The 12,942-nt window shown below is 50.5% G+C and overlaps 1 non-coding gene across 1 annotated transcript; it reads left to right on the top strand.

Annotated features, from left to right (window-relative positions):
- Positions 1-553: 553 nt before the first annotated feature.
- TRNAG-UCC lies at positions 554-625 on the top strand. Its single transcript has one exon. It is a non-coding gene; the product is annotated as a tRNA-Gly (tRNA).
- Positions 626-12,942: the final 12,317 nt, after the last annotated feature.

The raw sequence follows: 12,942 nt of genomic DNA on the forward strand, positions 1-12,942 counted from the left end.
TCACAGAGAGTCTGTATCTCCTAAGGAATGTGGGTGAAGGATTCCAGCTGAATTAACGCCGCTCACCTGGGTTAGAAACATTTGTTTCTTTCGAGCACATAGTGGGAAATGGGACATTAATTCAGAGCCAGGAGGCAAGGCAGAGGCTTCATGATCTTGATCTCCAGGAAGGGAGAGAGTATCCCCAGGAAGGAACAGAGCTTCCTTTAGACTCAAGTTGGGTCACCTGGAAGTTGGAAAAGACCCTTGGTCACTGAGGCTCTCATGGGATCGTGCTGCTCCAGAGGCTCCAGAGTCCTGGGTACGGGGAGGGTGTCACTGCACAGTCTGAAATGGAAGGGAGGACCCTGGAAGGGACGGGGAGGAACAGAAAATAGAGAGGAATGAAACAGAGCAAACCCCTCTTCTCTCTCCCCTCCCCGACCCAGCAAGGACTGTTATCAGTGGGGAAACTCCCCATGATGAATGGCAGAGACCACAGAGACATTTGCCTCATGCTGAGAAGTAAGGTGACCAGACACCAAGTGTGAAAAATCAGAGACTTTCACCAGATGCATTGGTGGTATAGTGGTGAGCATAGCTGCCTTCCAAGCAGTTGACCTGGGTTCGATTCCCAGCCAATGCAATGAGGTGATTATTCCTCCACTAGGAATTGGTTTATTTTCAGTCACATTGTATCAGTTTATCAATGGAATGAGAGAATCAGTGTCCCAAATCCCAACAGGTCATTAAACACCCAGTGGAGGAAGAAAGGGGTGGGACTATATAATGAGCAGTTGGAGTCATCCTGGTATTACAATGCTTGGTTTATTTTTTTTTTAAATTTTCCTTTACTTCCCTCTCCCTTTTAGACTCAGAGCCTTTAAGGTCAGAAGGGATCAGTGTGATCATCTAGTCCGACCTGCTGCACTTTGCAGGCCAAAAGACCCCACCCACCCACTCCTGTAATAGACCCAGGAGGGGAGGCAGCTCCGTGCTCTGCCCCTACCCCAGGCAGCACATGGAGGCCCTCTGCTCCCCTCCCCCTCCAACGGGTGAGCAGAGATGTGCCAGCAGCACTAAGGTGGCTCCCTGCCCACTCTACCTCCGTCCCTCTGTGCCGCTCCCAGAAGTGGCTGGCATGTCCCAGCATCCCCTGGGGCGGGGGGAGTGTCTCCACGTGCTGCCCCTGCCCCGAGCACCAACTCTGCAGCTCCCATTGGCCAGGAACTGTAGCCAATGGGAGCTCTGGGGGCAGCGCCTGCAGACAGCAGCACATGGAGATCCCCTGGCCCCACTCATCTAGGAGCTGCTGCCAGAGGGTTGTGTGTACCGGTCACTTTGGGAGCTGCACCACCCCTCCTGCACCCCACCCCCACCCCCACCCCCAGTGCAGAGCCCACACCCAAATTTCCTCCCAGAGCTTTGCTTGTCTTCCTTTCACCAGAACCATCCTTCTTCTCCTGGGCTGCAAGTAGCCATCCCTGGGAAGCCAAGGGGCAGGCACAGGATTCTGCCAGGTAAGTGTCCCCCAGTGCCGCGATGGACGGTGCGATGAAGGTAAGTCTTCCCGAGGCGCGATGGAATGTAACGCAGCGAACCACTGGCCAGGCGGTCGGGGCGAAGGGCATTCACTGGAGGTACAAGCTTGTGAGTGACTCCTGAGCACAGGGCCCCTTCCCCTTTTAAGGACCTGCTCCTCATGGCCTGCGACTAGAGATGTCTTGGCTGCATCTGGTGGGTCACACTCCACCTTGGGCAGTGTCCATGCTCTGGGTGTGTGATCGCTGCCTAATGAGAGTCCCAGACACCTTGTCTATCTAGGAGCTCTTCTGCTCTTCCAGCTGTTCAACCAGCCCCTTCATCCCACAAGCATTGCAGGAGGGAGGGGGAGGGGGGGGGAAGCCACTTCACAGGCATTCAGAGAGGGAGAGGAGACAAAAATGGGAATGGGGGAAGTATAACAGACCTATTGAGCATAGAAATCACTGCTGCTCCTACAACAGCAGGGACAGGCCACTAGGAGCTGGGAAAAATTAAGCCCTTATGTTTCTGCCTGGTTTTGAACCAGGAACCTTTTGCGTGTTAGGCAAACGTGACAACCACTACACTACAGAAACTCTGTTACAGGGCTGTGCCACTCCCGTCATAAGAACAGAAGAATGACCAGACTGGGTCAGACCAAAGGTCCATCCAACCCCATATCCTGTCTGCCAACAGTGGCCAATGCCAGGTGCCCCAGAGGGACTGAACCTAACAGGTAATGATCAAGTGATCTCTCTCCTGCCATCCATCTCCACCCTCTGACAAACAGAGGCTAGGGACACCATTCCTTACCCAGACTGCCTAATATCCATTAATGGACTAACAAACTTATTTGAGCATAAGCTTTCGTGGGCTAAAATCCACTTAATCAGATGCATACAGTGGAAAATACAGCAGGAAGATATATATATACACAGAGAACATGAAAAAATGGGTGTTGCCATCCACACTATAATGAGAGCGAGCAGTTAAGGTGAGCTATTATCAGCAGGAGAAAAAAACCTGTAGTGACAATCAGGATGGCCCATTTCCCACAGTCGACAAGAAGGTGTGAGTAACAGTAGGGGGACAAATAAACATGGGGAAATAGTTTTACTTTGTGTAATGACCCACCCACTCCCAGTCTTTATTCAAGCCTAATTTAATGGTGTCCAGTTTGCAAATTAATTCCAATTCAGCATCTCTCGTGGGAGTCTGTTGTTGAAGGTTTTTTGTTGTAATATTGTGACTTTTAGGTCTGTAATCGAGTGACCAGGGAGATTGAAGTGTTCTCTGGCTGTGTTTGAATGTTACAATTCTTGATGTCTGATTTGTGTCCATTTATTCTTTTATGTAGAAACTCTCTGGTTTGGCCAATGTACATGGCAGAGAGGCATTGCTGGCACATGATGGCACATATCACATTGGTAGATGTGCAGGTGAATGAGCCCCTGATGGCATGGCTGATGTGATTAGGTCCTATGATGGTGTCCCCTGAATAGATATGTGGACAGAGGTGGCAATGGGCTTTGTTGCAAGGATAAATTCCTGGGTTAGTGTTTTTGTTGTGCGGTTGCTGGTAAGTATTTCCTTCAGGTTGGGGGGCTATCAGTAAGCAAGGACTGGCCTGTCTCCCAAGATCTGTGAGCGTGAGGGATTGTCCTTCAGGACGGGTTGTAGATACTTCATGATGCACTGGAGAGGTTTTAGTTGGGGGCTGAAGGTGACGGCTAGTGGGGTTCTGTTACTTTCTTTGTTGGGCCTGTCCTGTAGTAGGTGACTTCTGGGTACTCTTCTGGCTCTGTCAATCTGCTTCTTCACTTCAGCAGGTGGGTACTGTAGTTGTAAGAACGCTTGATAGAGATCTTGTAGGTGTTTGTCTCTGTCTGAGGGGTTGGAGCAAATGCGGTTTTATCTTAGAGCTTGGCTGTAGACAATGGATTGTGTGATGTGGTCTGGGTGAAAGCTGGAGACATGTAGGTAAGTATAGCGTTCAGTATGTTTCCGGTATAGGGTGGTGTTCATGTGACCATCGCTTATTAGGACAGTAGTGTCCAGGAAGTGGATATCTTGTGTGAACTGGTCCAGGCAGAGTTTGTAGGTGGGATGGAAATTGTTGAAATCATGGTGGAATTCCTCAAGGGTTTTCTTTTCCATGGGACCAGATGATGAAGATGTCATCAGTGTAGCACAAGTAGAGTAGGGGCATTAGGGGACGAGAGCTGAGGAAGCGTTGTTCTAAGTCAGCCATAAAAATGTTGGCATACCGTGGGGCCATGTGAGTACCCATAGCAGTGCCGCTGACTTGAAGGTACACATTGTCCCCAAATGTGAAATAGTTATGGGTGAGGACAAAGTCACAAAGTTCAGCTGTGACATTATCGGGGATACTGTTCCTGACGGCTTGTAGTCCATCTTTGTGTGGAATGATGATGGAACATCTACATAGCCAGACAATCCTGCTGTCAGGGTGCCAATGCCTGAGATGATGGGGCATCCAGGATTTCCAGGTTTATGGATCTTGGATAGCAGATACAATAACCCTGGTTGGGGTTCTAGACTGTTTTATTGCCAAGGGACGGAGAAACTCAGCCAGCAGCAGGGGGTGCAGAACACCAGTGTGGGGGTGACAGCGCCTCCGGGATCCTGACACCCCTATTGGTTCCACTGCTGGTTGTTTTCCTTTTCCTGGGGGACTTGGGCAAGTTGCTCCCCCCTCTAGGGCTCCGTCCCCAGCAGGCAAAGGGCGATTTCGTACCTTCCCGCTATTGGAAAGTGCTGGGAGAATCCCCCAGCCAAAGCTGCTCTGACAGTGCTAAGCAGCATCTGACCATTCAAGGTCGGAGCGCGCTGCCCAGGAGGAGAAGTGTTTGGCTCTGGGGTTTCACTTCAGCCCAGTCTAGAGAGAGGGGCCCAGCCATGGGGTTTGGCTCAAGAAGACCAAGTCTCCAATTTGTTACGGGCGTTTTGAATTCCAATCCTGAGCTCCAAAGTGCTTGGTGTCAGTTGCACATTTTGGAAGCAGGCTCTCCACTCCATTTTCCAAATCATTCATGAAACTATTGACTAGTACCGGACCCCGGACTGATCCCTGCAGGACCCACGAGGTGCCCCCTCTCCATTGGGCAGCCAAACCTGGAGATGGGCCCTTGGAGTCTGGGCTTTCAACCAGCTCTGCACCCTCATGACAGTGATTGCATCTAGACCGCATTTCCCTCGTTTGCTTGTGAGACTGTCCTGCGGGACTGTGTCAAAAGTCTTAGTAACCCTGAGATAGATCCCATCTCCTGTTTACCCACCTCCACTAGGCCCGGAACCCTGCCCAAGAAGGAAAGAGGCTGGGTTTGGGATGATTTGTTCTTGACAAATCCATGCTCACTTGTCCTAAGAACCAAATTATCCTGTAGGTGCTGCTGACAAACTGATTGTTTAATAATGTATTCCAGTATCTCTCCAGCTATGGAAGTGAGGCTAGCTAGTCTGCAAGTCCAAGGGGTCTCTTTGTTCCCCTTTGAAAGATAGGTCCTGTCTTTTTCATGGATGGGAAGATGTTCTTTTTCAGGGATATCAGACGAGAACTGGGGCACAACACCTGGTTTGTTAAGGCCACAAAAATGGAAGCAGGAACCTCTTCTCTCCTGCTGGCAAAGAACCCCAGGTACCGAAAAGACAGAGACTCACATCCCTGAATGGGCTTTAAGAAAGACAGTGGTTAAAAAGCTTGGCCCCGACCATTTCTTGTTTCCGCAGACTAGACATTTTAGCAAACTTTAGAATTCCTTGGTGCTAAACACCCTGAAACTCCCTGTTCTCCTTCACAGATGTCTTTATCGCCCCTTATCTCACTCAGGCTCACAACTGCCCAGAGTTCAAGAACTGTCCCTGTTCCCATTGGACAGATGGGGAGGAGCCTGAGGTCCAGAGAAGGGAAATGACCTACCCAAGGGCCTACACAGCAAGGCAGTGGCAGAGCCAGAAAGAGAAGCCACCAGTTCCGACTCCTGTTCTAACAGACATAAAAACTCCAGAGGCAGGGATAGAGCCCAGGAATTGAAATGGTGGGGAAATTTCATTTAAACCATTTCTTTCAGAAAATCCCATTCAGACTAAACCAGTTTGTTTCTCAAAATCATAACAAGTGGGATGAAAGTTCTTTGCAAAAAGATTTTGTTGCAAAACAAAAGCATCTCCTGTTTGTCACAGTGTCTTAGATTGTCTCGTCACACACAAAGAGGAGACACTTCGATCTCAAACATCAAATAAAATTCAGAATAAAATTCAGCCTCCTTAAGCTTGTGTTTTCCATGCCTAGAATTCAACTCTCACCAGATGGATGAGACTGAACAGCTTTCAAACCTTGAGGAGGCTCTTACCTTCTAAACAGGGACGTCTGTTTTCTAGTAAAATCGCTAAAAGGGAAGGAGAAAACTCGAAAGAGGTTCCTCCTGGCATTCACGTCCGTGAACCCGAATACTCTCTCAGTCCACAAAGAGAGACCTTGAGAAGGAGACTTGCTGAAGCAAAGCCACAGGGGTCTCTGAGGTTTCCCTGGCCCCTCGCCCCTGTCCTGCCTGGCTGATGTCAGCATCTCTCTGTGAGGTCACCACCTCCCCACCACCTTGGACCAATAGTCTGAGGTCCTGCAAAAGGCCTTTGTGATGTCACTGCCACACCCCTCCCTTGCTGGGCTAATGTCCTGCCCCTGGCCAGGCACTTTGGAGGTTTGAGCTACTCCAGGTGGATCACCCCACTCAAGGAGCGTTCGTTCTAGGCAGAACTGACACCAACTTGTCTGGGGTGTTCCCTGGAAGCAGAGCACAAGTTTGAAATACGGGCAGCATAGAGCCTATATATTCATAACGTCAACTACAAAAATGATACACATCTAGAGATAGCATCATTATAATCAGCCAATCAGAACCTCTCCATAGACCCCTTACAGGACAACCTTTCGACAATATTGGCTGCAAATATAGAACCGTGGTCGCAGCAGTGATCTATACAGTTACAGATTATGTCAATAACATTACAAGAGGTGACACGGCATCAGTGAGACTGATACTGGAATACTGCCTCCAGTTTTGGTGTCCTCATGTGAAAAAGATGTGAAATTGGAGCTGGGGCAGCAAAGAGCCACCAAATGTTCTGAGGGCTGGAGAAAAATGCCTTCTAGTGAGCTATTGAAAGAGCTCAACCTGTTTAGCTTATCAAAAGAAGATTGAAAGGTAACTTCATTGAAGTGTTGAAGTGCCTTAATGGAGAGAAAATATTGGGTATTAAAGGGCTCTTTAATCGAGCAGAGAAAGGCCTAACAAGACCCAATGGCTGGAAGGTGAAAAGAGACAAATTCATATTACAACTAAGGCACAAATATTCAACAGCGAGGATGATTCATCACAGGAACAAGCTACCAAGGAAAGTGGTGGATTCTCCATCTCTTGATGTCATTTAATGAAGACTAGATGCCTTTTTGGAATGTGTTTGCCCCCAAAGTAGCTATTGTGTCATACAGGGGGCCTGTGATACGCAGGGGGTCAGATTAGATGCTCTAATGGTCTCTTCTGGCCATGAAGTCGACTAATTTCTGAAAAACTGAGTGTAGCATTGGTAAGGTGACCATTTTTTTCAAATTTAAAACCAGGACATTTAAAATTGGTCGATTTTGGCGGGCTCTGTGTGATGACATCATCATCGAGTTCCCACGGTCGGGCTGTACGTAATGCGCGGGAGTATTATCGAAGAGTCGCCGTGGCCACAATATAGTGAGAGTGTGTGTGCTGAATGCCGAGTATTGCCGAGATCCAACGACGAGAACCGTCGTGTAAAATAAAATTAAACTAGGATAAATTAATAAAATTGATTTAGGCTGGTTTATCAAGGATTGATTTGATGTACTCAATCTTTTGATAAATTAATAATTTTTGATTTTGTAGTCCTAAACTGTACTGGTTACATCTCACGACTAACCAGACCAATGTTCAAAAAACCAGTACTGTACTGGTAAAACCAGTACGTATGGTCACTTTAAGCATTGGGAGCAGCGTCTGATGTTTCCCTGTCTAGCCGGCTTGCTGCCTAGAACGAACGCTCCTTGAGTGGGGTGATCCACAGGGAGTAGCTCAAACCTCCAAAGTGCCTGGCCAGGGGCAGGACATTGGCACAGCAAGGGAGAGGTGTGGCAGTGACATCAGAAAGGCCTTTTGCAGGACCTCAGACTATTGGTCCAAGGTGGTGGGGAGGTGGTGACCTCACAGAGAGATGCTGACATCAGCCAGGCAGGGCAGGGGCGAAGGGCCAGGGAAACCTCAGAGACCCCTGTGGCTTTGCTCCAGCAAGTCTCCTTCTCCAGGTCTCTCTCTGAGGACTGAGAGAGTATTCGGGTTCACGGACGTGAGCGCCAGGAGGAACCTCTTTCGAGTTTTCTCCTTCCCTTTTAGTGATTTTACTAGAAAACAGCCATCCCTGTTTAGAAGGTAAGAGCCGCCTCGAGGTTTGAAACCTGTTCAATCTGATCCATCTGGTGAGAGTTGAATTCTAGGCATGGAAAACTCGAGCTTAAGGAGGCAGAATTTTATTGCGCACCTGGGATTTTGTCCCTTAGAATCACTGGGGACATTGGGGTTTGTCATTTTTGTTTCACCTTTTCCTCCATCCCTCCCTCCCTTTTCTCTTCTTCTCTTGCTTATTTTGTTCTTTCTCCTCTTCCCCTCCCAATACCAGGGGGTGGGTGGGTCTGTGTGTGTGTGTGTGTGTGTTGCGGGGGAGTGCTCTGCAGCTCCCACTGTGGGAGCTCCACCCAAAAATGTGGGGCTGAAATAGTGCTCAGGCCGTGCGGGCTGTATTAACCTTCTGTGGGTCCTGCTTTAATAGGTTCAATTAGTTGGTTAATAAGATGTTTATGAAGTAAATCACTGGCTTTAAAATAAGATCCAATCTGGAGCATATGAACTATTGACCCCTGGACTCCATCTCTCAGAGGGGACTTGTTTACCATCAGGACACAGGCTCAAACCAGTCCAAACCGGTTTTTCCTGCCAAAACCAGCCCTCAGCGTTCCATCTCCTCAGCACTTTTCCCGCCACAGAAGTGATATAAGGACGTGCTCAGCGCCTGCGCGGGGCCGTCCCCCCCAGCGACGGCCCCTCCACGGTCGGGTCTTCCCAGCGCTCCCGAGCCGGAGAATGACGAGCCCCCTGGGTCCCGCCGTGAGACTGAGGCACAGGAGTCCTGTCACCCCCATTCCTGCCGTCCTGCATCCCTGGTGTCCAGCCTCCCACGGAGCCCCCCGGGGAGTGAGAGACCCCGGGGGGGGGGCACTGGGGCTGGGCAGGAAAGTGACTCTGCCCCGGGGAACCTGGGAGAAGCCTCAGAGCTGCCTCAGCCCCAGTGGGATTTGGGGGGCAGAGACTGGGGCCTGGTGGGGGGGGATCCCCTGTGGTGTGGGGGGAGATGGGGGGTGTCAGGCAGGGAGGGGAGAAGCTGGAGTTGTAGGGAGGGGAAGGTCGGTGGGACGCGGGGGGGGGGGGCTGAACTGTCTCTGGGCAGCCAGGAAATTCCCGGGGGGGGTGCGAAGGGGGGAGGGGAGTTAATTGGATCCTGTCCCAGTTTGTGCCACTTGCCTCTCGCCCCCGATACAAATTCTCTCTAGTTCTGCCCCTGTTCTCTCTCAGTGTCTCACACGGGGCTATAAAATCTGGGGCGATTCCCCCCCATCCCCTCCAATGATCAGCTCTCCCGTCTCCCCCGATTTCCCCCGTTCTCCCCATGAGTCTCAAACGTCAGTTTAAAATCTTCTCTAATGAGGGGCATTTTCCCACCCGTTTTATCTGCAGCGATTTGTCCTTGTGTAGGTGGGAAATTGTTCCCTGAGTCATTCCCCAGCACATGGCTGCCCCTGGAGTGGGGGTGGGATGGCTCAGTGGTTGGAGCACTGGCCTGCTAAACCCAGGGCTGGGAGCTGACTCCTTGCGGGGGCCATTTGGGGATTTAGCTGGGGATTGGTCCTGCTTTGAGCAGGGGGTTGGACTAGACACCTCCTGAGGTCCCTTCCAGCCCTGATCTTCTATGAGATGCCGGGTCTCTGCCAGGGCAGGGAAGGGAGGCGCACGTGTCCCCCATGGGGACTGCCCAGACCCCCATTTCCCAATCCCAGTTGTTGCCCCCTAACTACCAACACAGTTACCCCCAACCATCAGTTGCCAGTCACCCGCCCGTCCCCCTCTGCTGCCCCCTTCCTTTATCCAGGGACCTTTCAGCTCCCCCTCCCTTGCCCTTTTAATCAGCTCCTCAAAGGGCTCCCTGCTGCCCATGGCAATGGTGGGGGTGGGGGGAACCATTACTTTGTGTTTATGTATTGGACAGTCGTATAAAATCCAGTCCAACAGTCCCCCTTTTCCACTAGTTTGTTAACAGCAATATAAAATCCCCTCAGATCTTGGTGTTTTTCTCTCATGTTATCAAATACGCAGTTTGTGACACATTTGCTTTGCAAATCTCAAAGATTCATATAAAATGCCCTAAACATTTGCCCCACTGCTCTCTAGTTGTCTATTTCTAATTGAATATGCCCTGAGATTTCCCCCTCTCTCTCTCTCATTATAAAATACCAAGAAAATCTCAGATTTACACCTTTTCTCAGATTCTTGAACCTGGATATAAAATGTTTGCAAATGTTGCCCATTTCCTCTTTATTCGTTTATCAAATATTGATGTGAAACACTCAGATTTTACCTCCTATCAACAACTGATATAAAATCCCTCTGATTTTCCACTTTCCTCTCTATAATTTGCAAAATGGATCCAAAATCTCTCAGATTGGGAACTCTTTCATATCTGAACGTTGCTCTCAAAGCTCAGGTTTTGCCTCTTTCTATGTCATTATCAAATGTCAGTTAAAAATCCTCTCGGCTTTGGGGCTGTTCCCCGTGTTTCTAAATCCCAGCAACTTCTTCCTTCGAGGGAACCTGTTGCCCTGAGTTCTTCTCCATCCTGGAGGTCGCAGGGGGTTAAATTGCCCAGAGATCATCTTTCCCGACTCCTTTGTGAATCATTTGGTCCCTCCTTTACCTCTGTTAAAATGTTTGCTGAAGAAAGAGACCAGCCACATCTTTAATACCCATCAAAGCCAGAGGCCTCCCGCTGTTTGGGGGTCAGTGATTCCCAGCTGGTAACGGGTGAGTTGCTGGACCCTTTTCTTTTCTCCAGCTGGCACGGGATGAGGAGGTCACTCTGAGTCCAGAAGTATCCCAAACCCCATGGGAAATGGCCTATGTGGTGGGTTGCTTCCCGCAGTGCTAAGATGCAGCCACCTCTGGGGTGGATCCATGGTGGACATTTCTTATCTATTTTGTCCCTCCAGGCCTTCCATTCTCCAGTTCAAGAGACATCCCCCAGGGCTCCCTCTGCCTGTGTGACTGGCCAGCAGGGGGCGGTGGTCACTTTCTATCCACTTCTCAGGCACTGTGAGGTAACAATGTTGCGGGGTGGGGGTGGGGCTGTGTGGGGAGATAGCAGCTGAAGGGGGATTGTGGTGGGGGAGGCCTCTGGGTGGCTGGGCAGGGGGTACCCTAGTGAGGTTGGTGGGTTCTGGAGGGTTCTGGAGATTTGGGGTTTCAGGGGGTGGTTGTGATGTGCCCAGCCCTGAGTCTGTGGGTCCTGGAGGTGGGTATCGCTGGGGGCCTGGTGGCTGCAGAACAGCCGGGGTGGGCATCTCTTGGGGAGGCGGGACAGGGGGTTAGAGGGAGCCTGGTGCTGTGCCAGGGGCTCTGTCTGGGCTTCCCCGGCTGGCTCCTGGGATCGCTGCCCTGCCCAGTGCACAGAGTGTGTGTGGGAGAATCCCCGGCGCTAGGCCAGGGGGTGCCCCTGTAAAGCACCAGGGGATCCCGCAGGGGGGAGGAGGGGGTGCCAGGCAAAGGGCAGGGCAGATCCTGCTGGAGGGCGGGGGGATCCTAGGCAGGCAGTGAGGGACTGAGTTCCCAGTGGGGGTCCCTTTTGGGGGGTCTCTGGCTGTTGGGGTCTCTCGGTGGGGGGAACCCTTTGGGATTCCCAACCTGGCAGTCATGGTCTGGTGGGGTTCTCTGGCCAGTGGGGCTCTGAGGGGTATCTGAGATCCCTGGCCAGGGACTCTGGGGGCTGGGTCCCAGGGAGTATCTGGGGGGGGGCTGGGGCTCTGGGGGCTGCTCCTGACCTCGCTTCTTCTCCCTGATTAGCTTATGCCAGAATCCTGGCTCCAAGCACTGCCCGACATTCCCCGGCCAGGCCCAGTCACTGTGATAACTTTCTAGCCACTTATCAGACACTGTGAGGTGAAATCACAGATTTTTGCTCTTCTCCCCTCTTGAAAACTGCAGGAACTTCCAGTTCTATTGTCCTAGATTGTCCAGTCCATTGTCCAGTCCTTGTCCTGGATCTGGGGGTGAGGGAGGTGGGAGGGGGGTCAGCACTGCCGCACAATGGTCTCTTCCACAACGTTCTGGACTCATTTTTTCTGAACTCTGGTTTCATTGAGACCATTGTTAATCCAGAGTCACTGTATGGAAAGACAAGGAGTGACTCCGGATGGACAGTGGGGCAAATGAGATCAGCAATTATCCCTGTGAGGAGGGGCTCTCATTAGCTGCTCTCCCCAGAGAACTAAAAGAGGGAAGCTTCTCAAACGCTCTGACCCTCTCTGCTCAGGATACTGGGGTTCAGCTTCCTGGGTCAGAGGCTGCAGCCTCCATTGTTGTCATAAACAGATAGTTAAGGGTTAAGGTCTGTTTTACCTGTAAAGGGTTAACATGTAGTACCTGGTGACCACCTGACCAGAGGACCAATCAGAGATAAGATTTTTAAAAATCTCTGTGGAGGGAAGCCTTTGTCTGTGTGAGAACTGTTCTTGAATCTAACAGAGGACAGTCATGTCTCCAAGTTCTCCTGGAGTAGTTTCTACTAATTAATAGTGAGTATTAATTAGAAAGGCAAATTAGTCTTATGATTTGATTTCTATATTTGCAATTGTGTGTTTGCTAAAGGAAATGCTTTATTCCTGTTTGCTGATATTGCTTTTACTGAGAAAAGGGGGAGAGGGGATTCTCTCCAGAGATTGATAAGGTTATACCCTATGAGTGTCCAGCTTGGGCTCATAGAGATTCTGTATTTTTCTTTTTATTCTTTAATAAATTCTTTTCTTTTCTTTGGACTTGGTTAATTCCTTCCCTTGGGGAAATTCAGGGGAAGGGGAGGGGGAAGTGGGCTGCTTCCCTGTGTGTAGAGATTCAAGGCGTTTGAATCCAGGCACCTCTGTCTCCAGAGCAGGCTGGAGAGAGGGAGGAGGGGGGAGGTTCCTCCTCTGTGAATTGATCTGTGTTCCCAAGGGGGGAAACAGGGGTGTCCCGGCCCACGGAATTGACCGGGTGGTGGCAGCCGAAGGGGAGACCTACCCTAGGATTTTGGGGTGGG

The sequence above is a fragment of the Mauremys mutica genome, unplaced genomic scaffold (assembly GCF_020497125.1).
Source record: "Mauremys mutica isolate MM-2020 ecotype Southern unplaced genomic scaffold, ASM2049712v1 Super-Scaffold_100116, whole genome shotgun sequence".
Lineage (NCBI taxonomy): Eukaryota > Metazoa > Chordata > Testudines > Geoemydidae > Mauremys > Mauremys mutica.